Raw genomic sequence first — 13,481 nt, 5'->3', positions numbered from 1 at the left:
AGATCATTTTTGTTTCACATAAATATAAGGTCTAGTCTCAACCATTCATAAGGGCCTAACTCCTTAGGGATACAACATTCCAGAACAAGGGCATAAAAATGTATACCACAGATCTTGAGGGCAGCACACTCACAAAAACATGGCTTCTGCCTTAGCACGTGGCATCAAAGTATGCTGCAGCCGGCTCCCGTTGACTAGCATTAGCTCAGATTTTTTAGCTCTTGTACCACTCACCCCACTGGACACGTACGAGAATTTAAATAATCTACAATTTGAGTTTAAAAGTTCTAAAATATATTTTGGAGAATGCGGGCATCGATCCCGCTACCTCTCGCATGCTAAGCGAGCGCTCTACCATCTGAGCTAATTCCCCGCCTAAATTCGCTAGACACTGAGCCCCTTCTACTCACGTTCAACACAGGCATTCATTCCATATGTAATGGAGTTGGTGTTTTATTTAATCCTTTCGGTCTGCCAATCGAGATAACCAGCTCATCAGCAAACATGTTTTCTTATCTCAGTAGCCAAACAGAAAACTATGCTGACATTTATTCCAGTATAAAAATAAAATGTTAAAAACTGATCGGCATGAATTCTGACCCCTGTTATATGACAAAGAAGCATGCTGCCCCTCGATAGCTTGTTATAATGTAACAATGGATCTAATTGTATCTCACAAACTAACAAGTTCAATTCAACTCATCAAAACCTTAATCAGCGTCCTGCTGCTCGAAAGAAAGCGCCTACAGCGGATGCGCCTTAAGCAGACCACGTTTCATGGCTTCAGCCTCGTCAGTGAAGAGAAGTTTGCACTTTAACTTAGTTTCCCTGGTCTTTATCACCACCGTACGTTGTCGAATGACTGCTAGGAGAAGTATTAACTTCTGTTCCCAGATGAGGCATGTGTAAGTTAGCAATGGGGCGAGGGTGTGGCGTAACGGCCAGCGCTACCCCACTAGATGCTGGGTTCGAGTCTTGGCGTTAGCTCAACATGCTGGGATTCTGGGCAAATCACTCAATCTTCCGTGCCTACCAAAAATGAATGTGTCCTTGTGTAAGGTAACTGATGCTCATGTAAAGCGCTCCAATACCTTCGAGTCGCGCTATATCAAACTGCAAAAAACACAAGCAATGGTTGGGGTAAGGAAGAGAGGAGACTGGGTGGACACAGGAGAAGGTATTAATAGGGACGGGGTGTAATACCTCACGACGGTAGGGGAAATAGAGATGGGTTCAATGGAGCACACTTGTGATAAGCCCGGTATTCACACTTTCCACTACAATGAGATTCGGCTCACGGGCCAAGGTCTCCAGCTCTTGCTGCAGCGGTGAAGGGGTGGTGGGTGGCGGCTGGGACCGCGGGGCTCCTTTATATTTTTGTGGTGTAAATGGAGTATGGCTGTAGTCTAATCTTCTGCTTACTGCACTCCCTGTTCTCTTGTCTGCCGATGCTGCTTCTGTGTGTCTAGCATGACAGAGTTGGTATTTTCACTGTAGTGATGGGATCGATGTGTTAATGAGTGTCAGTGCAGGTGCGTGCTTCTGCGTGATGGCTTTAGTGGGTGCTTGTGAGTGTGCGCACAGAAGTCGTTGTTTGAGCCTGTGTGATAGTGCCCATGTGTGAGCTGGCTACCTGGTGCTTGCTGTGCGTGCACTTTAGTGCTAATGTGCGAGTACATAGGAGCGATGAGTGAACTAAATACACAACGGCGACGGTGTGAGCGCGTCCACTGGAGCGATGGGGGGGGGGGGGGGGGGGGAGTGAAGTACGGGTGCGCGTGCGATTAGGAGAGGTGTGAGTAAATGCTTGCTGTGTAGAGTGGTAGAGTGCGTAGCAGATCATTAAGATGATGGAAACGCTTACGGTGTGTTCACTGAACAGCTGATTTAAGTACTGTATATCGTTAGCGCATGCTTGTGGCTAGTGTCGTAGAAAGGCTGCGTTTGCGGAGAGAGAGGGGGCTGGTGTGGGAGGGGGGAGGTGCTGGAGTAAGAGAGGGGAGGTGCTGGTGTGGGAGGGGGGAGGTGCTGGTGTAGGAGGAGGAGTGCTGCTAGGGCAAGGCTGTGTTTGCAGGGAGGTGCTGGTGTGGGAGGAGTGCTGCTAGGGCAAGGCTGTGTTTGCGGGGAGAGAGAGGGGAGGTGCTGGTGTGGGAGGAGTGCTGCTACGGCCTGGGGGAAGCTGGCTGGGGAGGAGAAATGCTAGTTTATGGCCCAAAAGCGCGTGCATGTGGCCACGTGAACTTCATGAAAACGCCAGCAAAAAGCTGGTGGTTTCATGAGGATTTTGAGCACTTGAATTCTCGATCCCTCAATGCGCTTGCGCGCATTGTAGGTCACGAGACCTAATTAAGGCAGCATGTAGTGATGTGTTAAAAATAACTTGTGGCGCATCGGCCACGAACAAGGGTTATTTAATTCGTATGAGTAGCACCGGCCAGCATGTCATAGTTCAGGGGTGCCGTAAGAAAAGAGTTTCAAAAACTGTATGCATGTTTGGGGTAGTGACGATAGCCGTCAGCTGTGCCAAAAGACTGCTGCACCTGTTCTACAGTGCCTCTTCCAAGATTTCTATTAGTTTTTGATCTACAAAGAACAGTAAAATATCAACAAATAAAACGTGATACAATAAGATTGCTTTCACACATAGTAAAATGTACACATTCGACTACATGACACAGCAGTTAATACATGTTTAAATAAACTCTTTAAAAATTAAACAACGTTTTCCATTAGCCAGATTATATAAAAAAGTTGAGCAGCTACTCCAGCAGATTTAATACCATCAACCCAAAAAAAAAACCAATTTAAAACATCAAGCAGGCTTTTAACCCCTTCCGTGCGGGGGTAGTTCGCCCGCTGTGCTTGGGGGCAGGGGCGCGCGCAGTGCCCCGGTGCTCATGATGAGTTCAACTCGTCATGACCACACCCGTTCCCGTGGAACGCTCAGCACAGCAGGGGAATTATCCCCGCGTCTGAGCGTTCTACGGCTCATGACAAGCTGAGCTAGTCATGAGCATGGATGAGGTTAAAACAAGGCAAACCAACATGATTCACCATTTGTAATGTGCCATTGCACAAATTACACTGCCCATCAACCCAGTGTATTTGCTGCCACATTCACAACACAGCTTAAGTGGCGGCATTTTAATCTTAACATAAGAATGCAGCGGCAAACCCCATGTCACACCTTAAATAGGGCTGAGGGTTCAGCATGCTTCCTGATCTGGTTACTTCCTCCAGCCTTTTTAGTTTCCCACAATGGTGAATATCCTGACTCAGATCTAAGTTTGAGGATTTTAGGTAGCCCCTAAGGCATGGATACTCCAACATTTTCCAGGGGCTGCAAATTTTGTTCCATGGTGTGACCGAGGGCCGCTATGATGCCAGCAGGGGGGTGTAAAATGGGTGTAGGGGTAAGCAAAGCATGTATTCAAAAATTAAGGTGTTCCTAATGTGAAGGGCCAAGTTACCTCCTTTCCCTAACTGCAATTAACCTTTAAATAAGCGATTGCTGTATATTTTTCTTTATTCTATGTTAGTGCTGAGTCAAGTAAACAGAAGCCCAGTGCTGCTGCACAGGGGGGCGCATGTAAAGGTGAGGAGGGCAGCATGCAGCCCCCGGGCCGTACTTGGAGTATCACTGCTCCGAGGCAACCATAGCTCATATCTTACAGGCCTACTAATTTCAGGCTAAACTGCTCAAGTGCTTGAATAAGGTTCGACATCAAAGTATACTCTCCCTCTATTGAAGTGAAACATTCAATACTTTTACATTCCCTCAAAGAATTCTCTTCTAGAGATGCCAACCCCCGTACAAAAGGTGCTGACCAACCCCATTTAGATATGTAGTGCCTCTGTTATTGACATGTTGATTCCATTACAAATGGATTGCAAAAATATCATGTTGCTTTATTCATAAAGTGCCATTGCTTGGCATGTATGGAGCCCACTCCGTATAATAGTGCGAGAGGAATTTTCATCCTGTATACAGTTGACAAGTAAGTAAAGTGCCTTCGGCATGTGGCGCCATAGACTGCTGAAAGTGCATTTGCAGGAGACAAAGCCTTATTGGTCAAATGGACAGTATGTTATTTCTCGCTCAGATTATCTAGAACAATATTTCCTAGGTACGGATAAGATTTACCTTTAGAGGCACAGTACGCAAGAACCATCTGTAACTTGTCCTCCGATGGGTTCCCTACCTATGAAATTGAATTACTTTAATTTACATTAACTTTCTAGTAACATCTATCCGCATAGGCTGCTAGGTAATGAAGACGATTATGCAAACCTTTGGGGGTCAAGTTCAGCAACATATTTGCATATAAGAAAGTCCCTTTGGGGTAGGACTCAACCGTTGGTGAATCTCCTCCCACTCTGTCCATCTGCCGCGGCAGGTCAGTCACATATAGTGAAAAAAGGAGAAGCGCTACAAACAGGCTTGTTAGAAGTTATTTTTTTCTTCTAATCTTGGGCGTAAGGTCACAGTTGCCACCCCAACATTACTTGGAACCATGTGGCAGTGAGAAAGCGAATCAGTTTTAAAGGACCACTGGAATACTCAAAATCCATAGGTTTCTTCTACAGGGTGTGTATGTCTACATGGTCAAAGGTGGTAGAGAAGTCAAATGCTGCATAAACTGGCATCCCGATTTCTGGACATAATTTCCAATATATCTAGTGTAGAGCAGTTTGTTCAAAGACCGGCCTGTTTCACTGGCAAATCTGCTGTTCCTTTACCCAATTCTGTAGATGGGTTAATGCAGACTTCGCAAAGATTTTCAGAGCTGCGGCTAAGAGGGCGATTTGTCTATAATTATCCAGTATATTATTGGTGCCTTTTTAATGCAGTGGAGTAGAACACTGCCCAGCCAGGATTCAGGCAATTCCCCGGATATGTAGCAGAATTTAAACAAAGCAGCCAGACAGGTTGCACATCATTCCACCTCCAACTTAATCACTGTAAAAGGCAACTGATCAGGCCTACTTACCCCAGTACATACACCTTGCACCCAGAATTACATTCTTAATTTGTGACTTTGACAAAGAAGGATTATCTCAACTCTACATCCAGAACTGGCATTAAGCAAGTTCTGATTACTTAACAAACGTCCCAGAGCTATCTGAGGCATACAGTGAGGATATATACTTGCTCCAATCTTCACTAGAGATGTTAATTTTGGGCTTACATCTACTACCAATATATTCTCCAATGATACTAAAGAAGGACCTACAATTTATTTCTTCAACAGCTTCTGTGATTTCTACCCATATCCTATCTGCATCTTTCCTTTTTCTGTCAATAGCCATCTCGTTCTCAACCTAAAACAGTTTTTAACTGTATTACGCCGCTTGGAACAGAGTTGATTGTTTTCTTCATAATCTATGTATCAACCTATTGAGTAAAACCCTTATTGAGACACATCCCCTACGTCCTGAGTTTAGTAAAGTGCACCTTCCCTTGCGACCACAAAAAGTCACTGCGCCCAGGAACCCCAGCCCTGGGAGACATTATGGGAGTGCAAAAACACCTTATGCCACACAAGATTTGGAGGCTTTTGTCGAGAAGACAACATGAGAGGCCAACAATGGCAAATAAGCAGAGCAACTCGAGAATGTAGACCATTAAGAAAGGTAGAGGATTCTGCAAAAGCAAGGATGCCAAAGCAGCAAGTCAGACTAGGAATGTGCAATAAATTCTCGCACAAACTCAATAAATTTCTTGCAAAAGCCCTAACATTTTAAAGATTGCAATGCTCTACACAACTCTGCTTTGAGAAAATCTTAACTTCTAGGATTTAAATATCACATACTGCCAATTTTCCCCATTTGTACACACATGTATGGGTCGTGGATAGAATTCATATCGCCAAGGACATTTGGGGGAGGGGGGGGGGGGGTACAACGGGTCATGTATATTTTGGCCAATGGACAAACCAGCCTAATCCCTTGCAGCCCAAGTCCTTTGGATGTCAGTTTCCACCACCACAGTATGGATCTGTGAAAGAGTACCACCTAACTATAATGCAAGATCTCTATCCATGTATAGGTGTTCAAATTTGTATACGAATCATGAACGCTAAGCATTTATTACTATGGCAGGTACTCTTAGGAAATGCAACAAACTAATATCCACATGCATTTCTGACCGTAGTTGCAGCATAAAAAACTGTATACACATGTGCAAAACTGAACATGCATGCTAGTCATAATGTTTCTGGAATCCTTGTACATATGAAAATTAACGCATATGCACGATAGCAACATTGGTTAGTGTCTGGTTTCAAAATAAAACGTACACAAACTGCAACTTGAAATACGTTTTGCTGAAATATATTTACTACGGGTAGGAAAGTGCCCATTTTTGACATGGTCACCCCCACTTTTTGCCAGGTAAATTATGTGATTTAGACTAAAAGTGAACTGGGTTCCTTCTAACCAGGTCCCCCGTGCCGAAGCTATTTCCCAAACTGCACAACTATTCCCCCAATTGACAAAACCTTTAGCACCCTCAATAAGCCCCTAGCAAATGGTACCCAGGGCCTGAGGTACTACAGAGGGTCCCTAAGGGCTGCAGCACGAATTGTGCCACCCTAAGGGACCTCTCACCAAGCACATGCAAGACTGCCATTGTAGGTTGCGTGTCTTGGTGCAGAGTAAAATGAAAAAACTACCTATCACACATCCCTGTGTGCAGTGTCCCCTACCAATGCATGTCATTAGTAAGTCACCCCTACAGCAGGCCTAACAGCCAAAAGGCAGGGTGATTATTATATGTGAGGGCACACCTGCACAAGTAGATATGCTCCTATGTTGGTCAGTCCTATTACTGCCAGTGCAAGTGGACAACGATGCCATTTTAAAAAAGTGTGCTGGACACTGGTGAAAACACTTTCCCCAGCTAAATGATGGCTTCACTGAAAATAAGAATGTTTGGTATCAAATCTCATATTGGTAAACCCGAGCTGATGCCAGTGTTGGATTTATTAATACATGCCCCCCCTAAAGGTCAGCCAGCCTCTGGTGTGCTTGCTGACTGTTTTCTGCCAGCCTGCCACCAGAGATGCTGTTCTTACCTCCCTGGGGGAGAGCCTATGCTCTCAGGAGACCCAGAACAAAAGCCTATCCAGGAAGAGGGTATAACACCAACTCCCACTGGATGACCTGCTGATTAAACTTCCTTGGATGGCAAGCCTCAAAGCGCTGCTGCCTTAGCAATACAATGCTGGCTCCTCATTACAAGGAGAGGAAGCTGACCCCTTTGTCCAAGACAACCTTGGCACCTGGAAAATTGGCTAGTCAGGTAGGCGTGCTAGCTTCATATTAGTAGCACGCCTATGGTGGGCTACTGTGAGGTGGATACCATTTTTCCAGAAGTAGCCATTTTGTGATGGTATACTTAGGAATTCTGGGACAGGGTTATGCCTACTTCCCACTGAAGAGGGCATATAGGGGGCATAGTGACCTCAAGGGTCAATAGCCCATTGGCTATGAACCTGCAATCCACGAAATTCAGTATTTAGGAGAGTCCCAGGCACCAGAGAAGCAAATCCTGATTACCTAATAAGAGAGCACAAAGAGGCACAAAAGCCAAGAGGGGAGAAGCAGCCGACCTGGTAACAACCCTGCCGGCCTGTCTGCATCCTTCGTCACAAACAGTGCATAAGAGAGCACAAAGTGGCACAAAAGCCAAGAGGGGAGAAGCAGCCGACCTGGTAGAAACCCTGCCGGCCTGTCTGCATCCTTCGTCACAAACAGTGCATAAGTCGACTCGTCCTGCAGATGGGATTCCAGAAAATTGGGGGGACTGCCTCCCTTTGAAAAGACTCAAGATCTCCGTGAACAACAGACCTCTTCTGAAGAAACTCCCGAAGACAAGACTGAGTCCTCTGGAACCGTCAAAACCAGACACCTGAAGCCACCACTGCACATGTTGCCTCTGGCCAAGTTGAAGTGGGCCACTGGGGCCCAAAAAGGATCCCCAGCCCTCCAGAGCCCGAGCCTATCGTGGTTTCACCCCTCCTGGACTCCCCATCCGCCTGCAGCCTCTGCACGCAGGCCCCTTTCACCACCCAACGCCTAAGGACACCCCTGCACCCGTCGCCCCTGGGATTTGAAAAAAGCCAACAGTGCTCCCCCTGACCCCCAAGAGCATTGCAAGACCTGAGCCCACTTGCTAGTTCAGGCCGACTGGCTTCCTAGCCAGAGGTTACAATCTTTTTACAGTGACATCCCCAATGAAACGAATTAGGCCACTGATGCTGATTTGCACCCATTGTGCCGCTACTGGTGGTGCTGCCTTGGACCTTGCCCACCACATCTTAACTCCTGGAGATTGGTCCTGCAGGTTGATATACTGTACCCGTTTGCAGAACGTGCCTTCCTTCCATAGGAAGGCATTGCAGAAATCAGAAATTGCACTGTGTCCACTTGTGAAAGGAATTTATATTTGAAAAACGTACATACACGAATGATTTTTCTCTGATGCGAACTCCTATTTAAAAAGATACTTGGTATTTTTTATAAGTTGGTGTGATCTCCTTGAGTCGTGCTATCGTTTATAATGGTGTGTATTTTGCAAATGACTTGCACTCCTCTGTGTTAAGCCGAAGGCTGCTCATCCACACTACCCCTAATAGAGCACTTCAGGGTTGCATAGCAAGCCCCTTGTAAGGGAAACCTGGACTTGTTACACAGTCTAATAACTTATTGATATACCACATAAAGAGCCAGCATCCTACACTATCAACTTTAAATGTCATTTCTTTGAGGCAACAATTAGAAACATTAGCTTGATGCAGGCATTACTATTGTTTAAAAAAAAAAAAAAAAGAGAATCGGACTGTAGCCAACATCAAATAAAAGTAGATGCAGGATTCTTAATGAAAGCCACAAAGGTGCACCCCCAGGTACACGTCTTTGCATCAGTGCAGACTTATGACTCGTAGGACTTCATAAAAAGTTAACAGAAGTTGGCCTGGGAACCACACTCCTCCCAAACTTATGTGAATTCAATTTTCGAATGTTATATACACACAATCTGATGAACAATTGCAAATTCCCTCTCTCTCTCTCAATTCCTCACTGCGGGAAAAGGTTTACTCTTGCCCTTATCAAAAGTAAATGGTCAGCCTTTTCCAGTGTGGGATATGATTGGAGAGAAATGGATGAGTGCCCTTACAAACATGTACGTTTCTAGGTATGCAGAGGCTCGCGGTGCTTTCCAAACCTGAAACCACGACTTCCTACCGAATTATAACAATTAATGAGTTCGATTAATTGAGCTCTGACATAATGAGATGGATGCCGTAATTTTTAATGTCAGTCCTTGGCACCAAACGGGGTGCCCTCGCCTCCTTGAACAAGTATATATTTTATGAGTCCACCCACTGATAAATGTACTTTAATGTATGTATACCTCACGATTGTAAATTCAGCCAAGATGATAAGATGTGCACCTGTGTACAAAAAGTTAGTAAGTCAAAACGCCAAATTGGTGGGAGCAGAGCTAAAATATATAGGGTCAAAGACTAGGGAAAGCACCAGACACGTGAAGTTTAATCATGGAGGCTCCCTGCTGTAATGAAAAGTTCAGACTCCCTTGGGTGACTCCATTAACCAGGGGAGCCAGTTATAACATGCATTTGAATCCATCGGAGGGGGAGGGGGCATGAGCGACAGCAGCGTGTCACTAGACACCGAAGCAGACACAAGGCACTGCTTTGCAGACGGCATTCACGAGTGGCACAGCGACGCGTCCTAAGGCGGCAGTGTGCAGTCACAGTGCCTCAAGCGGCCAATGCGTCCTCCCAGCTGGAATCGGGACAGCGTCAGCCTTCGGCTTCATGCCGAATCCGGAGTTGCAGTTAATAGTACTGTGTGTGTCCTGCACAAATCACTGAAACGTACGCCCAATGGGGCCTGTCAAATGGCATTTAATTCTACACCGCTTCAGTCTCCCGGTACAGGGGATCTGCAGCTGAGGGGCAACGAGGGAGTCACAGGAGGAGACATGCAGTCACTGGAGCAGACAAGCAGTACCGTGGTGCGCAGCACTGAGGGGGCCACTGGAGCAGGCAAGCAGTGTGACGCCCAGCCCAGCCTGCAGACAGGGACCAGGGGTGCACAGCAACGAGGGAGTCACTGAAGCAGACAGGCAGTACTAGGTGTGCAGCATTGGAGGGAGCCACTGGAGCCGACAGGCGGTATGACACCCCGGCACAGCCTGCAGACAGCAACGAGGGAGTCACAGGAGCAGACAGGCAGGCAGTATTGGGGTGCGCAGCACAGGGAGCCACTGGAGCAGACAGGCAGTGTGACACCTGGCACAGCCTGCAGACAGGGACGGACAGCAACGAGGGAGTCACAGGAGCAGACAGGCAGTATTGGGGTTCGCAGAAAGAAGGGAGTCACAGGAGCAGACTGGCAGTATTGGGGTGCGAAGCACAGGGAGCCACTGGAGCAGGCAGGCAGTGTGACGCCCGGCACAGCCTGCAGACAGGGACCAGGGGTGCACAGCAAGGAGGGAGTCACAGGAGCGGAAAGGGACCAGGGGTGCAGATTGGCAGTATTGGGGTGCGCAGCACAGGGAGCCTCTGGAGCAGGCAGGCAGCCTGCAGAAAGGGACCAGGGGTGCACAGCAACGAGGGAGTCACATGAGCAGACAGGCAGTATTGGGGTTCGCAGCAATGAGGGAGTCACAGGAGCAGACAGGCAGTATTGGGGTTCGCAGCAATGAGGGAGTCACGAGCAGAAAGGGACCAGGGGTGCACAGCAACGAGGGAGTCACATGAGCAGACAGGCAGTATTGGGGTTCGCAGCAATGAGGGAGTCACAGGAGCAGAAAGGGACCAGGGGTGCACAGCAACGAGGGAGTCACATAAGCAGACAGGCAGTATTGGGGTGCGCAGCAATGAGGGAGTCACAGGAGCAGAAAGGGACCAGGGGTGCACAGCAACGAGGGAGTCACATGAGCAGACAGGCAGTATTGGGGTGCGCAGCAATGAGGGAGTCACAGGAGCAGAAAGGGACCAGGGGTGCACAGCAACGAGGGAGTCACATGAGCAGACAGGCAGTATTGGGGTGCGCAGCAATGAGGGAGTCACAGGAGCAGACAGGGACCAGGGGAGCACAGCAACGAGGGAGTCACAGGAGCAGACAGGCAGTATTGGGGTGCGCAGCACTGAGGGAGTTACAGGAGCAGACAGGCAGTATTGGGGTGCGCAGCAATGAGAGAGTCGCAGGAGCAGACTGGCAGTGCTAAGCCCGGTAAAGCCTACAGGCAGGGACTGGGGGGGGGGGGTACAGACACTGTCCCTCGCAGAATCAGACAGACACTGAGTGCAGGGACAGAGCAGGGGTCCCTACTCAGACAACGCATCAGAACATTCGGGGTGTAGAAGAGTCGAGGACTGAGGGAAGCGAGGCGCTTCACGTGCTTTGGGTGAGTCACGGCGCTGTAAGTGGCCAGGTAATTTCATCTCAATGGGGTGCGCTACTTTTGACAGGAGGCACCCAGCACTTTTCAATACAACGGGTCCACGGGGATAGCGGGCGCCCGTACCTTACAGCTCCATCCAAAGCCTGCTCGGTCCAGAGGGGGATCACACACGAGGAAGAGGAGGGCTCATGTGATGACGCCGCTCACGTGAACGGAGGGTGGCATGTCTGTGGGGCACCGAGGCAAAGAAAACGAAGGAACGTGTGCCCGACATTTAATCTGGGAGGATGCATGGCATATGGTGATAAGGAGGCAATCAACACATGCCATTTGAAGAAGGGAATAAAAGGATGTGGTTCCAGAAAAGGGTTGAGGGGTCACATGGATGGTAAAGGAGAGTTCCAGGACGAGAAGTACATATGGTCCAGAGAGCTGAAGAGGAACTATGAAAAAAGGAAGGATCGTTCGACCCCCAAAGCCACGCCATTGTGGGTAGAAACGGCAGTTGTGCACTGCCCACATCAATTCATTCATCAACGGAGAGCAGTTGTACATAGCGGCGTATATATATATATATATATATATATATATATATTTACGAGATCAAGCGGGGCGAAGTTATACATATACACTTCATACAGAAAAGGTAGTTTACATAAATTAAAGGAAAGGGAGATTACCAACCAACATACCACACTTGCAGGCAATCACATCAAACCAGTGTTAACAGCTTGCAGGTGTAGCTCTCGCTTACATCATTAGAACAGATCACATTTGTAGCCAAGTCTTTGAAAAATACCCCATATTGTCAAGACCCAGCTACATCATGTGCGTTGCAGGGCAGGTGGAGACCCTAAGTCCTACCAGCTCAAACAGAACACGTGGTGAAGGAAGAATAAGGATATATATATATATATATATATATATATATATATATATATATAAGTTTCAAACATAAAAGCAACAATATACAGGGAGGGCTTTAGCGCTCTTGATGCCAATCCTGGGTCTGGCCGGCTAGACACAAAAGAAACAAATTAAGACTGACACAATTGGTACTCATTAAGCACGCGGGTTTGAGCAAGGCAGTAATAAAGTAAACTTTTTATTACTGAAAGAGGCTGCACCTGCAGTGAGAAGGGTTCAGATGTGCTTTATCTGAAGGGCGTCCACGGGGGGGGGGGGGGCTGGAGGATTGCAACCTGTCATTTGGAGAAAGGGCTGTACGTGAGAGGGGGTGCTCGTGAATAGGGATGCACAAGGAGACAAGGAAGGCCCTAATATCAAAGGTTTTAGAAATTGGGGATAATAAGGGGGCGCATAGAGATGGTCTCAGCATTTAGTGTTTTTTTGGGGGGTGATTGGTACTGTAAAGGGTTGGAAGAGGTGATTTTAGGAGGAGGGATGGAGGCACTGAGAGGTGGGGAAAGACCCTTATTTAAGGGAGGAGAGGCCCTCGAGGCAGCGGTACAATACACAAGGCACGGTCCCTCCGGAGGGAGGCGGGGGGCACTGCCCGCTCTCCCTCCTCCCGCCCGGGCAGGCGGGGGACGCGAGGCCCGGAGCGCAGGGCGAGCCACGGGGCCGCAGCGTGGCCGGCCTCCCCGTTCGCCGGGGCCGGATGGCGGCGGATAGCCGGCGCCCCTCCTCTCTCCCTCCCCCGCCCGGGGGCTGCGCGCTGCTCTCTACCTCTCGCGCTCCTCAGTCCGCCAAGCCGGGCGCAGCCGCAGCAGCCACGGCCACCATTTCCGGATTATCTGAAACCGCTCGTGCTGCGCAGCCGCAGTGCCGGGCCGGGGTCACGTGACGAGGGGGCCGGCGACCGCAGCGGCGCCGGAAGTAGGAAGAGACAGTCCTGCTGGAGCCGGCAAATCCGCCCTGGTCACATGCAGGGACAGTTGTCATGCGGGGATTAGAATAAGCAATTCAGTTCAGTTCAAACGTCTTTATTTCGATGTGTTAAAATCATAAAAGACCTCATAATCAATACAAACATTATACATAAAACGACATGAAATTACCACAGTGTTCATAAATACAT

At 48.1% G+C, this 13,481-nt stretch overlaps 1 protein-coding gene and 1 non-coding gene across 11 annotated transcripts in view; both read right to left on the bottom strand.

The window, feature by feature from the left end:
- Positions 1-13,249, bottom strand: part of EIF4G1 (eukaryotic translation initiation factor 4 gamma 1) — a 980,016-nt gene extending 966,767 nt beyond the window's left edge. For 9 of the 10 annotated variants that reach the window (XM_078666151.1, XM_078666155.1, XM_078666147.1 and 6 more), the window contains exon 1: positions 13,130-13,240. The gene's annotated coding sequence lies outside the window, so the exon portion shown is untranslated. Of the gene's footprint in view, positions 1-13,129 lie in introns of all 10 variants that reach the window. The other variant, XM_078666154.1, reaches the window with a different exon arrangement.
- TRNAA-AGC (transfer RNA alanine (anticodon AGC)) lies at positions 301-373 on the bottom strand. Its single transcript has one exon. It is a non-coding gene; the product is annotated as a tRNA-Ala (tRNA).
- Positions 13,250-13,481: the final 232 nt, after the last annotated feature.

This window comes from Lissotriton helveticus, chromosome 11 (genome assembly GCF_964261635.1).
Source record: "Lissotriton helveticus chromosome 11, aLisHel1.1, whole genome shotgun sequence".
Taxonomy (NCBI): domain Eukaryota; kingdom Metazoa; phylum Chordata; class Amphibia; order Caudata; family Salamandridae; genus Lissotriton; species Lissotriton helveticus.
This window is presented reverse-complemented; position numbering and strand designations above follow the sequence as displayed.